Raw genomic sequence first — 21771 nt, forward strand, 5'->3', positions numbered from 1 at the left:
GCCTGTCATTGCAAAGATAGTGAAGGCTGTCTGTGATTGGTGATGGCACTGTGGATATTCACAGTCAAGGTCAATAACTAAGATGAAAGAGCTATCCCTATTTGGACCACTTTTGCTGATGAAAAGGATAGGCGGGGAAGTTTTTAGTGAGGAGAACACAAACAGGTCTGCAAATGCAAATAGCCTCAAGATTCGGGGGGAGTAGATTTAGGCTGGAAATAAGGAGAAACTGCTTTTCCCAGAAACTAGTGAATTTGTGGTATTCTCTCCCCAGGGAAGCAGAAGAAGCTACCTCATTAAATATATTTAAGACAAAGATAGGTTTTGTGGAATTAAAGTTGATGGGGAAAAGGCAGGTCGGAGAACCTGAGCCCATGGCTGGATCAGCCATGATTTTATTGAGTGACTAGCTCAACAGGTCCGGTGGCCTACTCCTGCTCCTATATACCTCCCATTTCTTATGATATTGGCCTGTGCCACAAGCGGGCAAAAGTATAGCAGATGAAATAATGAGATCATCCATTTTTGTAGCAATAGTAAAAGGACAGAATGTTAGTTAAATGGTGTGATCTGAAGGCTCTTGTTCAAGAAACGCACACAAGATAATATGCAGATGCAGCAATTAATTAAGAAGGTAATTTATATGTTGGTCTATATCAGAAAGGGGAAGGAAAACAAGAGAACAAATCCTTGCTACTCTGCTGCTGTGCTTTGATGAGACTACACCTGGAATAATATATACATTTTAGATCTTCCTACTGAAGCAAGTGTGGGCATGTGGCCAAGTGGTTAAGGCATTGGACTAGCAACTTGAAGGTCGTGAGTTTGAGCCCCAGCCGAGGCAATGTGTGTTGTGTCCTTGAGCAAGGCACTTAATCACACATGGCTCTGTGACGACACTGGTGCCAAACTGTATGGGTCCTAATGCCCTTCCCTTGGACAATGGTGTCGTGGCGAGGGGAGACTTGCAGCATGGGCAACTGCTGGTCTTCCATACAACCTTGCCCAGGAGAGTGAAGCCTTTCCAGGCGCAGATCCATGGTCTCGCAAGACTAACGGATGCCTTTATTTATTTATTGAAGCAAGGATATGAAATTCGAAGAGAATTCACTGATAAAACAGTTGTCCATGGAGGAAAGATCGAGAAGAATAAGCCTTAGCTGTCTGGAGTTTAGAAAAGTGATCTTAACAAAGTTACGATATTCTGAGGGATCTAAATAAATGCTGAGAAGGTATTTCCCTTGGAGGGGAATTTAAAATGAGGCCCATTGTCTCTGGATCAGCAATGGCTACTTAAGGGTTGTTTATTATTTGAATCCACTGTGGCTGTGGACTTACTAACTGTGCTCAAAAACAAGATTGATGTACTTTGGACTACGGGGAGATTGAGGGTTATGAGAAATAGGTGAGAGAACAGTGTGAAGGGCAAGAATACATCAGCAACATTCGTGCTGAATGAAGAGATGGCTTGAGGGGCTATATGGCCTGTTTCATCCGTTAGGAATCCTTCCACTGAGGATTAATGGTATAAAGATCCAATTACTTTGTTATTAGAATGCGATCAAGTTAATCTGAAGAATTCTGCGAGACAAAAAGGAATTCTGTAAACATTTTCTGTCTGGCATCCGCTGCTCCACTACCAGCCCACTATGCATACACGCACACAGACATGCACTTCCCTTCCCTACTCTCACCAATTTGCCGGCTGACTCCAGTCAGAGGCCAGCTGTTTTCCTGCTGCATTGTGCAAGAAGCCAGTGAACCTCAACCTAAGTGTACTTTATCAGTAAAATTTAAATGAGATCCCAAATGGAAAATAGTTTCAGGTCTCCCATCTGGACTAATGTCTCTCTGCCATGTTGGGGCCAACTTGCAATGCACCTTCTTTATATCTCAGATCTGTGGCCACAAAATCAGTTTTAAATAACCCTTGTAGCTATGTATATAAATATTATACATCTGGTAGAGTAAGCTCTTCATTGAGGCCCAGTTGGAAAGAAGGGTTGGCACGGGTCATGAGTGATGCTTGAATTCTCACATTTCTCTTGCAGAGAGAGAGGTGCGAAATGCTATGGGCCTCATTTAATATTAATTTAGTACAAAGCAGAGGGAATTCTGGACCTTGAGCGCAAACCATGTTTCTCTTCAAGTTTTTACTTGTATGTTATTTAATACAGATTAATTATTAGAGTGGATTTTAGAAGAGTAACACTGTTGCCAGGCAGTTGTGCAAGCCAGCATCAAAACCAAAACCAACTCCAGCTAAATATTTTTCATTTAAACTCAGCAGCTTCCACTCAAGCCAAGAGAGAAACAGACAGGATTAATTCATGGGGCCTTTTCTCCAAACACGCACGTGAAATGTTAATTTAAAAGATTCTTTCCAGAAAAATAACACTTCAGAAAACATAATTCTTTTGTGTTTCATATTTTATATTTTTTCATGTTTGCTTACCACAAAGAAAGACACCATTTGGCCCACTGAGTGAAAGACAATTCGCTCACTATTCCCCAGAAACCATTTCTGCCCTAGAATCCATCTAGACTCGGGCTAGTTTACTGTAACCAATTAACCCATGTGTCAGTACTGTACACCTTTTGGGTGTGGGTAGAAATACATGCCCTCAGTGGAAATAGGTGTAATCACCAGGAAAATGTGCAAATTCCAGACATCAAGATTAAACCTTGGGTGCTGGAGCTGTCAATTAATAATGTCTACATATCTTTTCTTCTCTACAACCAACCATGATCATCATCATTATGTGCTGTGTCGTATGACATGGCTGATCATGGTCAGCTCTTGGCAAATTTTTCTCCAGAAGTGGTTTGCAATCACCTTCTTCTGGGTAGTGTCTTTATAACATGGGTGATCCTAGATATAATCTACACTCCATATTTTGTCTGCCTGGCATGAGTGGTCACATAACCAGATCTATGCTCATATGACCATCCACCACCTGCTCCCATGGTTTCACATGACCCTAATCAGGAGGCTAAGCGGGTGCTACACATTGCCCAAGGGTGACCTGCAGGCTAGCGGAGAGAAGGGGTGCCTTATATCTCTTTTGGTAAAGGCATATCTCCATCCTGCTCCTAAACTGCAAGCAAACACAGAGAAAAGTCAAGTATTTAGGTGATAGAGTGTGTAGTTCTATTTCTGATAGCTTACTGTGCCAAGGCAAGTAGACAATATGTTTGCCTCCTCCGACACCCAACCCTTATGTTAACTCCAATAGCAATTCAAGTCTTTTAGTGGTTTCCGCTTGTGTTAGTGGTTGTTGTTCAATATTAAAAGCAACTGCTACATCAACTATACAGATGGATCTCTGGAAAAGAGATCCATTCATGCAAAAGTTATGTCTTGTTTACATTTTAAATACTATGAGGACTTGGATGAAAAAATGGATGTTAAGTTTGCATTGTATGTTTACATTTGCCAGAATATTTTGCTGGAATATTTCCTCTGCAGACACTTTAACGAATTGTTTGGAAACATTCTTAGTGGTACATTGCTTTCTTTATACAGGGGCATATATCTACTTCAGGAATGCATTAATTGCAAACAAAGCAAAACTCATTATGGCATTATCTTGGCAAAAAGGCTAATCACTGAACTTTAAAATTCAAGACATCTTTGAGATTGAAATTTCTTTTGTTAGGGGAAAAATAGTGCCAAAGAGAAAATTTTACTTTGTGCTGACTTTACACTAAATTTATCATCTGAAGAAATCATAGGTTGCTTGCTTATAATGAGATGCAAGCTGCAAACAATATCTGCTCTGTTCCTTTTTCACTGTTCTGAAACCGCATGCTGTTTCCTGCAAGGTTCTATTTTGGTTGTATGTATTACAATAGCAGTGTGTGTAATTGTAGATCTGGCCTATATTGTTGTGGGTTTGTGCCCCAAATCTTTCAGCCACATGTGACTATGTTTGGCTGCTTCTGTCAGCTTTCCAAGTGGGACAAAAGGCAAACCCGTTCCTGCGTCCAGCATCAATTCAGTTGGCTGAATCAGAAGGGGAATATCGTCATAACAAAATAAAACTCACCACTCTTCCAGCTGCAACAGCAAAACCCACAATACACATCTGTTTCTTTTATTACTGTTGGTTTTCCAAGACAGGGCCTAAGAAACCAGATACAAACTTAGGCAACAATTAACAGGAGTGGTATGACTCTCAGATCAGCTACTTTTCTCTGACATCACGTTTTTGCCGTTTTCTGTTAGTAAAAATTTCAAAAAACTTTATTAGATTTGGGGAGGCTCCTACTGTGCAACGGCTGCAGTGTTCTGTCAAAGTTTCACCAAAGCAAAATGACATAATTTTGTAGCACAGATTGTAACAGCTGTACGAATAAACTATGAAGGATGAAAGTACTGGCAGAAGTTAACCAAACGGCAATGTGTAATGAAATGTAAGCACTCAAAATACAAATATTTCATCACCCATTTATTAATTAGTTAACTCCAAAAACAAACTCCTCTCCAGTTTTGTTTCCTGTCTTTGTGCCAGAAACACAATGGGGATGATTCATGTTGCTATGTGGGATAGAATGCAGTTGAATTTTTTTATTCACCTTTGAGCCAGTAATGCACAGATCAATTTTGAGCAAGCTTACAGGCTGCCACAGATGTTGCTTTAAATAACAGAAAACTATTTCCCAAAATTTCTATCCTTCATCTAACTTCTTTCATCACAATCACCAAGTTATTCTTCCTTTGCTTTTCATGAATATTGGATTTTCTTCTGTTCTGTTCACCAGAGTGAAATATCTCATTCTGTTCAAATGAACACTTTTGAAGCTCTTTATCTGCAGTAGATTTTCCTGGCTGAGGTGCATCTTAGCATCTGGGCTACTGGATATGTGCAGAAACAGTTTGAGGCTGAAATCTGTTGCTGAGGACTAAAATTCAGTTTGGGGGTCAACTGAACTGATTAAGGAATGGGGTTGGGTGAGCAATCAGCTCAGTGGTTATGGGGGATTTTGGGTCAGGTGGTTCTGCAGAGTGAGGGGACATGAGGTTGGGCAGGGAGCCTTACCAGTTGCCTAAGCTCATTTGGTGTGGAGGTGGACATTTTAGGTGTGAGAATTCAGCAGGCAAGAACATTAGGGCCCTAGGACTTCAGAGGAGTGGAACCAAGGTGATGTCAAGAGAACAACTTGCCAAGACCTGGTAAATTAAGCATTTAGATCTCAGGAAACTGGATGGTTAGACAGGAAGATCACTGAAAATGTTGATAGGTTGATGTGGAGTTTCCCAAAATTAAAATAATAGAATTTGCTTAATGGTGTCTCAGGCTACGTCCACACTAGACTGGGTAATTTTGAAAACACTGGTTTCGCGAAAAACGATAGGTGTCCACACCAAACGTTTTTGAAAATACCTCCATCCACATTAAAACAGGTATTTGGGCAAATCTTCACCTACTGGGCATACACAGGACACATCTACAGAAAACAAACAGCATGTTTGGTGTCGAATCTCGCTGTGGAAGTGTACATTTGTGCAGTTACAGACTAGAAAAACTTAAAAGGAAATTGTCAAATGATGGACAGCTGTTGGCTCTCACGCAGGAGGACTTAAAACTAAAAAAAACAAATACTGGAGCGTATGGAGGCAACCGACAGGGAGCTCACGGACAGTATGACCTGGCTAACGAACATTGAAAAACTGACTAACTCTGTTGCATTAATAAAGCACCTTGTTAAATGTTTCAAACATGTCTGCATCAGTGTTATCTTGTATTTCCATACAATATTACATTAGACTGTTACACATCTATTGTCAGAGAAGTACTTGCATAAATAGGTAAACCACCTTCATACAAGCAAGGACAGAAAACAGGGCAAAGTGAGTATACTTATTTATTCAGTAAGTTTTGGGTCAAAGTATTTGGTGAGTATATTTCTAACTCTTCTGGCTTCAGTCTCATTGCTGCCTATTCTGAAATTGTTAGGTTGTGTTGGGGGGGTTGCGTTCAAGAAAACAATGAAATACCGTGCTGCCGCCACCATCTGTTCCAGCACGTCATGACAGCGTTTTTAGAAATCTCTGGTTACCCCGTCCACACTATTCTGCCCAATTGGCATTTTCAAATTTACACACTCTGGAGGGTGTTTTAGAAAGGGTTTGTTTTCGGGGAAGAAAACGCCGTTTCAGTGTGGACGGAGGGCCAAAACGAAGAGAAAAAGCTTCGGTTACGGTTTTATCCAGTCTCGTGTGAACGTAGCCTCAGTAAGTGCTACATCGTTAAGACTTAATCAACCTGAGATTAACTTGATTGTCGGGTATTTGTAATGCTCTAAAACAGAGGTTCCTAACCTTTCTTTATGCCATGGACCTGTACCATTAAGCAAAGGTTCTGTGGACTCCAGGTTGGGAACCGCACTCTAAAAGATAGATTACATGGGGAATAATATAATATGTGTACCTTATGGTGGCTTGCAGTGATGAAAAACTGACCCAAATTAGCGTTACTGTTTCACTTGATGGTGAACATTTTCACTGGAGCCGAAATAAGCAATACATCACATTCGACATTCAAGATTCTATTTGAACTCAGAAAGACCCTAACGCTGCATCTGAAACTGATCACTTTTGCATGTGTGAGTGTGTCCGTCTGTGCAGTTAATATAGAAATCTTGTATTATCAATAAGAAGCAATGCTAACTCTCATCTGTGTAGGAGATTTGAACCAGAGTTACAATGAAGGAAGGAATTGTATTACCATCCCATCCTCACCTTAATTATTACATAGTGAAATCGGTATTGACACATCATTCTTTCAAATGAAAGAAGTGAAAATGCCACAGCCAACTCTAATGCCGGTCTGGAGTGGAGTGATTACTTAAAACTGCAAGAACTGTTCTGTGCTAATTTGTGAAATTGGACAATTTAAATAATTCATGATTCTGGCCAAGACTATACCTACAAGAAATAAGGTGGATGATCTTGTTGCACCACTATGGATTGTTGGGTATGATGTTGTGGCCGTTACTGAATCGTGGATGAAGGATGGTTGTAGTTGGGAGCTGAACGTCCAAGGTTACACTTTGTACTGGAGGGATAGGAAGGTAGGCAGATGGAAAAGCGTGGCTCTGCTAGTAAAGTATGGCATCAAATCATTAGAAAGATGTGACATAGGAACGGAAGATGTTGAATCCATCTGGGTTGAGTTAAGAAACTGCAAAGGTAAAAGAACACTGATGGCAGTTACATACAGGCCTCCCAACAGTAGCTGGGATGTGGACCACAGATTATAACAGGAAATAGAATAGGCACAGGATAGTCACAGGAGGTTTCTGCATGGTGGTTGATTTGGGAAAATCAGGTTGGGAATGGATCTCAAGAGGGTGAGTTTGTTGAATGCCAATGGCTTTTTAGAGCAGTTTGTCATTGAGCCTACTAGGGGATCAGCCATACTGGAGTGGGTGTTACTTAATGAACTGGTGGCGATTAAGGAGCTTAAGGTAAAAGAACCCTGAGGAGTCAGTGATCACAATATGATTGAGTTCAACTTGAAATTTGATAGGGAGAAAGTAAAGTCTGATGTGGCAGTATTTCAGTGGAGTAAAGGAAATTACAGTGGCATGAGAGAGCATTTGGCCAAAGTAAATGGGAAGAAGATGCTGGCAAGGATGACAGCAGTGCAACACTGGCGTGAATTTCTGGGAAAATTGAATGGACTTTGAAGCTTTGGACACTACCTCACTTTTTTTTAATATACAGCATGTCTGTCTTTGCACATTTTTAATAATCTATTCAATGTACGTAATTGATTTACTTGTTTATTTATTATTATGTTTTATTTTATTTATTATTATTTTTTCTCTCTCTCTGCTAGATTATGTATTGCATTGAACTGCTGCTGCTAAGTTAACAAATTTCACGTCACATGCCAATGATAATAAACCTGATTCTGATATATTCCAAAAACAAAGAAATACTCAAATGGCAAAATAGTACAACTGTGGCTGACAAAGGAAGTCTAAGCTATTGTAAAAGCAAAAGAGAGGGCATACGACAAAGCAAAAATTAGCAGGAAGAGAGAATTGGGAACTTTTTAAAAACCTACAGAGAGCAACTAGAAGAATCATTAGGAGGGAACAGATGAAATATGAATGTAGGCTAGCAAACAATATCAAAGTGAATAATAAAAGCTTTTCAACTATATAAAAAACAACAGAGAAATGAGAACAGATATAGGACCGCTAGAAAATGAGGTCAGAGAAATAATAACTGGGGCCAAGGAGTTGGTAGATGAATTAAATGAGTATTTTGCATCAGATTTCACTGTGGAAGACACGTGCAGTGTGCCAGATGTTCAAATGTGTGAGGGAAGAGAAGTGATGGCAGTTACTATTACAAGGGAGAAGGTGCTCAAAGAGCTGAAAGACCTGAGGATACATAAATTACATGGACCAGATGAACTGCACTCTAGGGTTCTGAAAAATGTAGCGGTTGAGATTGTGGAGGCATTAGTAATGATCTTTCAAAAAATCATTAGGCTCTGGCATGGTGCCAGAGGACTGGAAAATTGCAAATGTAACTCCACTTTTTAAGAAAGGGGGAAGGCAGCAGAAAGGAAATTATAGATCAGTTAGCCTGACCTCAGTGGTTCTGAAGATGTTGGAGTCAATTGTTAAGGTTGCGCTTATGGAGTACTTAGTGACACAGGACAAGATAAGACAAAATTAGCATGCTTTCCTTAAGGGAAAATCTTGCCTGAAGAATCTGCTGGAATTCTTTGAGGAGATTACAAGTAGGATAGATAAAGGGGATGCAGTGGATGTTGTATATTTGGACTTTCAGAAGGCCTTTCAAGGTGCCACACATGAGGCTGCTTACCAAGTTAAGAGTCCATGGTATTACAGGAAAGTTATTAACATGATTAGAGCATTGGCTGATTGTTAGGAGGCAGTGAGTAGGAATAAAAAGATCCCTTTCTGGTTGGCTGCCAGTGACTAGTGGTGTTCTGCAGGGATCTTGGGACCACTTCTTTTTGTGCTGTATATCAATGATTTAGATGATGGAATAGATGGCTTTGTTGCCAAGTTTGCAGGTGATATGAAGATTGGTGGAGGAGTATGTAGTGTTGAGGAAACAAGTAGACTGCAGAAGGTCTTTGACAGATTAGGAGAATGGGCAAGAAAGTGGCAAATGAAATACAATGTTGGAAAATGCATGGTCATGCACTTTGGTAGTAGAAATAAATGTGCAGACTATTTTCTAAATGGGGAGAAAATCCAGGAATTTGAGACGCAGAGGGACTTGGGAGTCCTTGTGCAGAACACCCAGGTAGCATCAGTGGTGAGGAAGGTAAAATGAATGTTCACATTCATTTCAAGAGGTCTAGAATACAAGAGCATGGATGTGATTCTGAGGTTGGTGAGACTGCACCTTGTATATTGTGAACAGTTTTGGACTCCTCATCTGAGAAAAGATGTGCTGGCATTGGAGAGGGTTCAGAGTAGTTTCACAAGGATGATTACGGAAATGAAAGTGTTATCATACAAAAAACATTTGATAGCTCGGGGTCTGTACTCACTGGAATCCAGAAGGATGGGTGGGGACCTCATTGAAACCTTTTGAATGTTGAAAGGCCTAGACAGAGTCGACGTGGAAAGGATGTTTCCCATGGTGGGGGAGTCTAGGACAAGAAGGCACAGACTCAGAATAGAGGAGCGTCCATTTAAAACAGAGATGCAGAGAAATTTCTTTAGCCAGAAGGTGGTGAATTTGTGGAATTTATTACCACAGACAGCTGTGGAGGCCAAGTCATTGCATGTACTTAAGGCAGAGCTTAATAGGCTCTTGATTGGAGACGGCATCAAAGGTTACGGGGAGAAGGTGGGGAGTGGGGCTGAGGAGGGGACAAAAAGATCAGTCATGAATCGAATAGCAGAGCAAACTCAATGGGCTAAATGGTCTAATTCTGCTCCTATGTCTTATGGTTTACAAGTTAGGGGTTAACTGAAAAGAGCAGGTAGAAGGGAGATTCTGGAGAAATGCCAGTTCGATAGATTGCATTCCCTTGAAACCATGGCTGGAGTAAATGAAATATTTCTAAAATATTATTTCATCTTGTTAACTATGAAGGAGGGAAAAAGCAAGAGATAAAATCCAAGGCAAATCCTACACAAACACATAAAGCAGAGCCAACAAGAGGAAAGTACAGCAGTGCTGTGGCGAACTAGTTAAGGGGGAGTGATACTTCATGAAGTGTTTACAGGAAGCATTGCTTTATTTAACCTTCCAGGGCACACTGTACAAGAGGTGACAAGCTGAGGTTAATACAATGTTAACAACCTGTAGTAGCTGAGAGCAGATGGAATAAAGTGACAGTAAACAATGAATGTGACATGGTAAGGCCATCTCTCTCCCGTATCAGGTGCCACACGGTTGACTATGAAGGCATGTCACAAGGAGGTGCCTAGTAACATATTCCACATTAACTGTGGGTCATTGCCGGATCAGAGCTCAGTGATTACATCCCCTGCATCCCCATTCTGCAGCAAATCACAGGTATGCCCTGTAGGTTGTAATTTTAAAAAAAACCTTCTCAAGAGGATTCAAACATTATGTTTTTTTAAACTTTAATATAATAATATAAACTTAAATATTATAACTCCATATAATTATCAGGGATAAAGTGAACAGATAAGCATAAACCGATTGGGAGAAATAGTGCAGCTCTCCTACTGGAACTTTACATTGTTAAAGACAATTGTGTATTTTGATGTGTTACGCAAGATGCTGAGTAAAGATGTTACAGTTAATATTGTCATCTCTGATTTTCAAAAATCCATTTTGATGAAGTACCATTTTTTTATGGCAAGACTGAAGCACACTGGATGACGAGGGCAGTGACAAAGTGGGAAACAAAGTTGCCCAATGAAAAAGAAACTGAACCTGTGATGGATTTAAAAATGATTTAAAAACTAGAATGCAATCCAGGTCTCAGTACCATGACAACTCCTATCTTTACTGTATGTTAGTGTCCTGAACTTGGGTTGGCGAGCACGAGTGCAGACGTTGTAAATGATCCAAAACTTTTTAGTGCAGTCATCAGTGAGGAAGATGGCAATGAACCTCGAGCGGTCATTGGCAAGCAGATAAAAATTTGGTGGGAAAAATCAGGAGAGACAATGCAGACTAAGTCATGCAGTAGTAAAGATGGTAACCTTTGGCAGTTGAGTACAGGTCTTTGACAGTAACCAATCAGTTCATAAAGTGTGGTACTTAGTGCTTTATTACAGAGTACAAAATCCAGGAAGTAAGGATAAAGTTATATAAACATGAGTCAAGCCCCAAGGGAATCATTGCAAAACTCCAGTAACTGTTGAACTCAATATCTATATTGCCACACTAACAGATTGGGACCGGTACATTTTTGCCCAATTGAGTGGCATCCCCAATTACACAAAGCTTCATGGAAATAGTTAAAAGGTATAAAAAAGGAAAACTAATGTTGAACTAAGCAAGAGTTTATTTATTTAATTGAAATTCAGTGCCAATTAGAACACTACTAATACCTCTTCAGTGCCATAAAACTGTGTATTAGTTGCGTTAATGATTGATGAATTCATCCAGTGTGTACTGCCGTGTTCTTTTGATTGACTGTAAATGAATAAAATCAGCACAGACATCTAATACAGATAATGAACTCCCTTCATACAATGATTTTGGCAGATGCATCCTCCAAATCTTCATTTTCATTGTAACATTTCAGATAATTGTTGATGCATTCAAATTCTTTGCAGTTTCTAACTTGTTGAAGTAGTGAAATCATTTAATTTTCACTCGCCATTGAATGCTTCTGGCAACTCTAAATCTGATTGCTTGAAACCACAGTGAGCAAAACAGGTATGAATTTCTCTCCAACTATACTGTAAGTGACAAGAATCACTGCTTTTTGAACAGAAATACACACAACTGACACTATGTAAAACCTGTTCATTCTAAGTGCAATGCAATGTCTAACAGTCACACAACTGCACGTGACTAATGCTGGTTAGAAGTTGTTTAGCAACAGTCTCTTGTCCCAATTAAGTAGTATTCTGTCCCAAATAAACAAAGAAAATCCAAGGTATTTTCTCAATTAGTTTTTGTTCTTTAAGAGTTGTCCCAAATAAGTGGCTGGCCCAATTTACTGATAGTCCAATTAAGCAGAATCCACAATAATAAGTTCTCTTTGGAGAAATATTGTTCTGATGAAGGGTCCCTAATCTTTTCACTGTCCCCCTTTTGGAGATGCTGTGTACACGGTTTCGTTTATCAAGCATTTTCTGTTTGTATATCAGACTCAATCACCTCTTTTTTGTTTTTTCTTGGAAAAATAAGTGAATATTTGTGTGGAAAGAAGAAGATGACCAAAGATAATATATTAACCTTGCTATAGCTTCTCACATAGTCGGTTCCATAGATACAACTGTCTTACACTGCACCTCTCAATGTTAGTCCATTGTGGAGATGTGCCCCATTATTCTAACATTCATTCCTTTCTTCAACCACTTTAGATCCAGAGGAACAGATTGATGTTACTGCCTGCTACCCAGTTTCTCATGTTTCTCATAAACCTTGGCAAGTCCAAACTTTGCAACACTTACAGTACCTCAGAGAATGCAGCTGAAGAAATAGCACCAAGTGGAGGAGAAGCTGGTGTGAATAGAAGTAGAAACTCACCTATATTGCTGCCATCAATGGAAGATGCGGCAGATACAGGCAGGCAGTTGTGATGCTGCGGTGTTTTAGTATTTAAGAGCTTAAAGTTTTGACTTTGCAGTGACTACCATTCCTTTTTGTCTTTGGAAATGTATTACTATTACAATTTATCTCATACTTCCTTTCATCAGATCTTAAAACTCAACAAATAGCTCACTGTGCACTGGGGCACTTTGGATCTGAGCAAACTCCAGATAGTTTCCTCCCCATGGGTGGTATTCCCATAAAAAGAGTACTTTCATTTATCTCAGAATGTACCAAACTATTCTATAGGCACTGAAATACCATCTGAAGTGTATGAGTTAATTTCTTCATGTTTCTGAAACTGGTATTTTCCCTTCCTTTTCCTCTCCCCTCCATTCACTTTTCCTCTCCCCTCCATTCACTTTTCCTCTCCCCTCCATTCACTTTCCCTCCTCTACCCCTATCACTTCTTAGCTATCTAAACCTTAATCTCCCAACTTCCTCCTTTCTCACTGCTGCGTTTGACTAGCCCTTTTTTTCTGTTAGGTCTGAAGTAGCTTTATTTTGAATCCTTTAGTCCATCTCCACATGTTTTCTGTTAAATAATTGACATGAAACGTCCTTCCAAGGAAAGCTCATGATAAGCTAACATAACCTTCTTTATAAACAAGACAGTGGCAGTTTGTATGTGTATTTGGCTTAACGACAGCTTGCAGAGTGTTCTTTTATGATACAGAGGCTTGGTGTTGAGTGTATACATGTTAGACCATAAGGCCATAAGACATAGGAGCAGAATTAGGCTATTCAGCCCATCGAGTCTGCACCGCCATTCCATCGTGGCTTATCCCAGATCCCACTCAACCCCATACACCTGCCTTCTCACCATATCCTTTGATGCCCTAACTGAACAGGAAACAATCAGCTTCCGCCTTAAATATTCCCATGGACTTGGCCTCCACTGCAGTCTATGGCAGAGCATTCCACAGATTCACTACTCTCTGGCTAAAAAAAATTCCTCCTTACCTCTGTTCTAAAAGGTCACCCCTCACTTTTGAGGCTGTGTCCTCCAGTTCTGGATACCCAGACCATCCTCTCCACATCCACCCTATCTAGTCCTCTCAACATTTGGTAGGTTTCAATGAGATTTCCCCCTCTCCCACATTCTTCTGAATTCCAGTGAGTACAGACCCAAAGCTGACAAACTTTCCTCATATATTAACCACTTCATTCCCAGAATCACCCTTGTGAACCTCCTCTGGACTCTCTCCAATGACAACACATCCTTTCTCAGATATGGGGCCCAAAATTATTGACAATACTCTAAGTGTGGCCTGGCTAGTGTCTTAGAAAGACTCAGCATTATCTCCTTGCTTTTATATTTTATTCCCCCTGAAATAAATGCCAACATTGCATTTGCCTTCTTTACCACAGGCTCAAGCTGCAAATTAACCTTCTGGGAGTCTTGCATGAGGACTCCTAAGTTCTTCTGCACCTCTGATGTTTGAACCTTCTTCCCATTTGGATAATAGTCTGCACTATTGTTTCTTTTACCAAATTGCATTATCATACACTCATACATTTGTTATGCATAAATGACCTGTGTGTTTGTAAGAAATACAATGAGGAGTTTTATTGGTGGTAAATGGGAACGGGAGAAGCCGATGCGTTGGAATGGGGAATAACTGTGGTATCATGCACTTGGAGAAATGCTTTATGAAGAGGCAGCTGAATCAGACTGATATTAATGGGGGGACTGCAAAAACAGAAACAAAATAGTACATGCACAGTAGTATTTGAATGTAGTAGAAGGGCAAGTTGCTGAGGCACTTGTGAAAGTGATACATTACTTTGAATCTAAAAATGAAGAAGCTGTGTCTGCTGAACTTGTGCAATTCATTCGCTGTGCCTCATTTGCAGTTCTGTGTATGTTTCTGGACATCAGACTGAGGGAAAGATGTTATGGCCTTGGAGAAGATAGAATAGATTTACTATGGCAAGACTAGGGGAAAAAATGGAGGCTCTTGGGTTGTCTTCCTTTTAGTGCAGACAGCTAATGTGGCTTACTTATGTACTTTGTGCATCCTCAAAGCAGTGATTTTATCCAAAGGGTGGTGAAAACTATACACTACCTATAAAAAGTATTCACCCCCCCCCCAACCAGGAAGTTTTCATGTTTTATTGTTTTACAACATTGAATTATTGTGGATTTAATTTGGCTTTTTCGACACTGATCAACAGAAAAAGACTCTTTCGTGTCAAAGTGAAAACAGATCTCTATAAAGTGATCTAAATTAATTACTAAATATGAAACAAAATCATTGTTGCATAAGTATTCACCTCCTTCAATATAACACGTCATATCATTACTGGGGTAGCCAATTGGTTTTAGAAGTCACATAATTAGTTAAATGGAGATCACCTGTGTGTAGTCAAGGTGTTTCAACTGAATGTAGTAAAAATACACCTGTATTTGGAAGGTCCAACTGCTAATGAGTCAGTATCCTGGCAAAAACTACAGCATGAAGACAAAAGAACACTCCAAACAACTTCTCTGACCAAATTGGTTCAAGCTGATCGGAAGGCAACAGTGGTGTGCAGAAGAGCACCTCTGAACACACAACACTTTAACAGATGGACGGCAACAGTAGAAGATTACGAATGTACAGTCGGTGGCCACGTTATTAGGTACACGGACTACCTAATAAAGTGGCCATTGAATGTAAATCGTATTCCCAACCATCTCTGCCATTAACTCCAAATCAGGATTATTATCCACAGTTCCTTTTTGGGTCTAGAGTTTTCATCTTCAGCCTCACTAAATGACTTTCTTCTGTCTTTCTTCAGCCAGCTTTCATGCATAAAGATGAACCATATTAACGTGGGTGAGAAAACACCATGTGGATCTTTCCCAACAGCATTGGTCAGAATTTTACAACACTTCATAGCATGAAGCTTGCTCTGCCAAATTTAGCTGGCTTTCGCTCAAGATCCCTAAATTATTGATATGTAACAGTATTAATCCTTCCACTTCAGACAATATGTCTGTCTTGAGATGCGAAGCAGACTCGTACGCATACATCAGTGCTAATGTTTCATCATGACTGCTTCATAATTCAAAGTTGTATTAATTCTCATCATTCTCACAGTGGTCGAAAATACTTTTTTATATGGAAGGCTGATTGCCTTAACAATCCATCATAAGGATGTGCTGAAACTGGGGAGGGTTCAAAGGAGTTTCACGAAGATGATTCCAAGATTGAGCGGCTTGTCATATGAAGAGTGTTTGATGACCCTGGGACTGTATTCTCTGGAACTCAGAAGAATGAATGGTGACCTCATTAAAAACCTATCAGATGGTGAAAGGCCTTTACAGAGTGGATGTGGAGAGGATGGAGACTCTGGTGTAAGAGTCGAAGACCAGAAGACACAGCCTCAGAGTAGAGGGACAGCCATTTAGAACAAGAGGTGAGGAGAAATTTCTTTAGACAGAGAGTGGTGAATCTGTGGAATTCATTGCCACAGGTGGCTGTGGAGGCCAAGTCTGTATATATTTAAGACAAGTCTGGATAGATTTTTGCATAGTAGGGAATTAAGGGTTATGGGAAAAAGGCAGGTAGGTGGAGATGAGTCCATGGCCAGATCAGCCATGATCTTATTGAATGGTGGAGCAGGCTCGACAGGCCAGATGGCCTATCCTGCTTCTATTTCTTATGTTCTTATATATATTTAAGGTGGAGTTTGATAGTTTCTTGGTTGGTCAGGGCATGAAGGGATATGGGGGGAGGCGGGAGATTGGGGCCAAGAGGAAAAATGGATCAGCCATAATGAAATGATGGAACAGACTCAATGTGTCAAATGGCCTAATTCTGCTCCTATGTCTTATGGTCTAAGATCAATTAAGCCTAAAAATTATTAATCTCCAATTGCTAATTTAGAAAGCGCAGATAATCCCAGCTTTTGGGCTTTCTTTACTGATTATCTGTTTAAAGTAATCTCATTTCTTCTCTTGCTCATGCCCTCAACACTTACTTCAACCTGCAGATATGAAGAACTCTCTCTCATGAAATTTAAGCCCATCAATTGTTATTTCGGAAGCGTCACACCAGTTGCCCACTAAGTCAAAGTTCCACCAAGGCTCTCCTTAACATAGCAATGGATCCATGTTTCTTCACTATCTTTCCCCCTCCCTCTGCCCCACCTCTTACCTTTCACCCTTTCTCCTTTGAATCCCTGTGAGAGAATGGCTGCTAAGTTACTGATGATTTTACATTTCTATTCATAAATTCCATAGATAATAATGTTATCCATATTGCAAGGTCGAGACAACCTCCTGGGTGTGAGCTATTGAGTGTTAAGTGTTCTGTAAGTTTGCACAGCAAGTTCCAAATAATAATCTCTCCAACAAGCGACAATTTAACCATTTCATCTGGACATTCAGTCCTGGTTGCCAGGTTTCTAACAGCAACATCTTGGGAGTAGTTGGTTCAGGTGTAAGGTGGCTAATGGCAAAACAGTGTGGTGCCACTATTTGCCAGTAATCTAGCTGGACTAAACACAAAATGCTGCAGTTATAAAGGCAGACAAAAGGCTGGTCATTCAGGAATGAGTAGGACCAGCTCCGTATATCCAAAAGCTTCTCTATGCAAGGCAAGAGTAGGATGGAATATTCTCCATGTGCTACGCATCCATTGTCAATGAATTGTGCACAGAGTTTGTATGTCTGCTGGATGCACTGCAGCAATTAAGCAAGATGTCTCCAACAATTACCCCCATCCTCTCTCAACCAAAGAACGTCATCAAGTGGATGAGAGCACCACGGTGTCCAGGTCACTCTCATGCACTTCTGTTGCTATTCCCCTTTTAATTCATTGGAACCTACTCCTTTTTCTGATTTTTTTTCCCTTTTGGTTATTTTTTTTTTGTTTTGTAATTTCACAATTGAAATAGGTTAAACTTTAAAATAATTTCTGAAATAATATGACATAGAATTGTTGAGTAAAAAGACTTCAACCCATTTTCACCCATTTGGGTTTTGTTCCAATGAGGTGTAGTGAGCTAAAAAGTCTCTCAGCTGGTTGTGTCCACAACTGGTTTCACCACATTGGGTTGCAGCATATTTGAATATTTCTGGAGTACATTACTGCTGATTGTACACTATTGCCATCTGATATGAAGTCTCTGTCTTTAAGTACGTAGCCTGGGTGATAAAAGAAATAGAAGCTCTAACACTGTTTTAAAATATATAGATAGAACAATTTTTATGGAGATTTGTTTGACTTTATTATCCTTGGTTTTTGGGTACATTAGCAGTTTTGGAGATAACAATAAGAAAAAAAAACATATTTGATAATGTGTCTCATCCTTGGTATAAACACCAACCATCTGGACCCAGGTTGTTTAGTAGGATGATTAGTTGGGTATCCTTTTGGAGTTGGACAGTACAGCTGGTCTTCAGTATCATCCTGTAGTGGCAGCCAAAATGACGTGTTCAAGTCCTGAAGCAGCGTATATATCTACAAACCTCTGGCTCAGAGCCAAGAATGTGGATTGCTGAACCAAACTGAAACCTAAGGGCTGTATTTACAAATGCATATTGCAGGCAGCATGAGCATTGGCTCTGAAAGGCATCTGCAGAATCCCAGTTAAAACTGCATTGCAAAGGCAAAAATTGCAGTGATAACGTTAGCGAAAGTTCCACTCTTTACTAAGGTATTATCAAAGATTTTTGTGTACCCAGTTTGTCCAAATATAGCACCCTGAAGTTTCTGGGAAGATTTTGATCATGAAAGTGAACATTCCATTTCCAAAAGAATAAACTTAATGTTGATCAAAGTGCAAACTCTAACTTATTTTAAGGACTGGACGCAATGCTACAATCATAGGCAGAGTGATCAGAGACCATCCATGCTGATGAACAGCACTTGAAGCCCTCTGCTGCTCTCTGCCATGGTGCAGATTTTAAAAGAAACCCTGCTAAGTGTGGAACCTTCATCTTTTGTTCAGTGTGACTTTTGCATCTTGGAAGGGGCTTTAGGTGCAGTGGAGTCCGCACAAAAGTGCTACCATTCAAGGAGAATCTCCTTTGCACGACAAAAATTATCTTATGTTATTATGTAACCAGCAACAATGAATATCAATCGAGTCAGGTTATATAAAAACAACCAAACATTTATTAAACACGGATAAACAATAAAAAACAAATGAAAACCTTAACGGGAAATTAACCGCTATGCGGCCGTTCAACAAATCGTCACTCGGTACTGATTCTTAAAGCAATAAATTCGAAAACAGTTCTTAAAGTGGTAAAGTCAAAATACAGTTCTTAAGATAGTAAATTCGAAAGTCCAACAGATTTATACATTCAATTGGGAGAGACTTCTCTGGAGAAGGATTTCTTCATAGATGTGACTTTCCTGCTCTTTCTGTCCAAAGGATTCATGATGAAGGAAATAAATGGCTTAAAACAACTGACCTTAATTTCTAGAGAGCACCTTGCATGAACTTCCTTGCTCTTTTGGCAGCAGTTATCTTTGATGCAGGTCGCTACATCTTCAACGAATACTCAATAAGGTCGATCCTTTATTAAACTGCTGAACATTCCCGACTTTTCTTAGTCCTTCATATCCTGTACTTCGATGAAGACTTCACTCTCCAATACTACTGAAAAGATACACTAACAGACCTGGCAGCGATTGTCAGACTGCTGGCTCAGACTTCTGTATCTTACATTAGAACATAAAACTCCGTTTAAAATCAAAACTGCATCATACTGCAAATACACAGCGGAGCAGAGTATCTCATTAATGTTCTAACTGGAAAACAGAAAACTAAAAACTAACTGCGTCATCTGAGGTCTTCCCTTATATACCCGTGGTGAAAATGTCATCACATGACCTCACATCGGCGGGAAAATTACATCAGGTGACCTCCAAAAGACCATTACATCATTCTCACAAGAAAGTCACAAGATCTCCTTGAGGTATGTAACAATGTGCATATTATTTATAAGTTTGTGCAAGTCCATCTGGCCCTCAAAGGGCAATCCACGCTACCCCAAGCATGCTCTTCTCTCCCACACTCCCACCACTCTGCTTTTGATCATTGTTGGTTGAACTTAATGCCTAAGAACACTCCCCATTAGCTGAAAGACTGCTGACTCAAGCATGATCTGGCCCTTTCTGTAATTAGAAGGGCAGCTACTGAGGTAAGTTCAATGTGGGCTGCATACAGAGGTAAGATATTTAGTAATGGAGTACAAGAATTTAGCAGAGCAATTACATACTTTGTAACTGTCTTGAAAGAAAATACAAAAAAAACTACAAGAAATATCCAAGAACCAAGGACCCAATGAGAATGAGGAACTGGAGAAAATAAATTTTTGTTTGAAAGTGCACTAGAGACTAAAATCGCAAGGTAGTACATTCCAGAGCTTTGAAAGAGTTGGCTATATAGAGAGTGATTGCACTAATTATCTGGTTATTATCTTGATAACCATGAGCAGGTTATCATCTTCCAGAATCCTGAAATTGCTCACATAGATTCAAATGTGGAAAATGTGGCATCTCTGTTTGAGAAGGGTGCAAGAGAGGGAAAAAGGAACGCCCTACATGTTTGCTGAATGTCGGTAGCAATGAAGATACTGAAGGGAATAATTAAGGATGTGATAACAGGATTGATTGATACAGTAAGTAGGATTGAACGGGATCAGTGTGGATTTATGAAAGGAAGATCAGGCTTAGAATTCTTCATGGATGTGAAGAGTAGAATAAGGTGGTGGAATCAGTGGATGTGATATATTTGTATTTTCAGAGATTTTCAATAGGAATCCACACAGGAGGCTGGTCAGCAAGGTGATGTGTGGGTAATGTGCTTATGAGGAATAAGAACTGGCGAAGAGAAGTCATAAATTCTGAGGAAGAAAATATGCCAGTAGGCTACAACCTGGGACCAGTGCCATAGGATAGATGCTCAAATACTTAGTTTTATGATAGGGAGAAATTATTTCACTCATAAGATTGTAATTCTCTGTAATTCTCAGCCCAGACGCTTAGTTCTTTAAAGTTGAAGTTAAAAGATTTTGGGCGTTATGAAAATCAGAAGATCTGGCAATTGAGTTAGGACAGAGTCTGTTATTGACTGGCAGAGGAAACTTTAGAATCAATTGGATTGCAGAATGGTAATGACACCCAGCAAGGTCATTTCACTCTTCAACTCTCTGACAATGCAATACAGATCATTCCTGTCCTCCCAACCTTTCCCTGTGTCCCTACAATTTGTTCTCTTTGAAGCTATAAGGCAGCGCTAATTGAATCAAATTCTACCACCATGTCAGACAATCCATTCCAGATGTCCATTGCTCTCTGCGTAGAGGAGATTCTCTTATGCCACTTTTGGTTCTTCTGTTAGTCGCGTTAGACTTGTATCCTCTGATTCTCCGTCCTTCCACCAAATGAAACAGTTTTTCATCAATGACTTTGTGTAGATGCTCATTATTCTGAACACATTTTTCACATACCTGAAACTTCTCAGCTTCAAGTGAAGCCTTCACGGTGTCTCCAGCCTTCTTTGTTTTTCATTTGTGGAACTATTCAAGTAAACCTTTTTTGCATCCTGTCCAAAGCCTTCACAATTGAAATAATAATGAGTTGTGGCCAAAAGTTGAAAATTAGCATAACATAGAAGTGAGGGAAACATCACTTCTAAGCTACTTCATCACCTCATTCTTTGGTGAATTTTTCATTTTTGCAAGTGTTTTTTTCTTTCCATGATGGCAATAGCATTGCAGCATGCAATTTTGTACAGTGCAAGTTTTCACTCTCACAGCCTGAAAAACAATGAGTCTAATTTACTGAACAAACAGATTTTACTGACTGTGTTCATTGAAGCTGTGCCTTTAAAGGATCAATCTTCACACTGTATCCTTTATGCTTGAAGGGACCTGTGACTTTTTGTGACCTCAAATACATCCTTACATGTGCTCTGACTGATTTTTTTTCCCCATTCAGATCAGAGTCAAGGTCAGTTAACATACCAGCCTCAGGAACATTTCAGTCCATTGCTACTAATATCTGCTACTTCTC

General features: G+C 39.8%; 1 protein-coding gene across 14 annotated transcripts in view; it reads left to right on the forward strand.

The window, feature by feature from the left end:
* dnmt3ab (DNA (cytosine-5-)-methyltransferase 3 alpha b) overlaps nt 1-21771 on the forward strand; it is a 523149-nt gene that overhangs the window by 358233 nt on the left and 143145 nt on the right. The window lies entirely within an intron of this gene.

Source organism: Mobula hypostoma, chromosome 2 (genome assembly GCF_963921235.1).
Source record: "Mobula hypostoma chromosome 2, sMobHyp1.1, whole genome shotgun sequence".
In the NCBI taxonomy this organism is placed as follows: Eukaryota; Metazoa; Chordata; class Chondrichthyes; order Myliobatiformes; family Myliobatidae; genus Mobula; species Mobula hypostoma.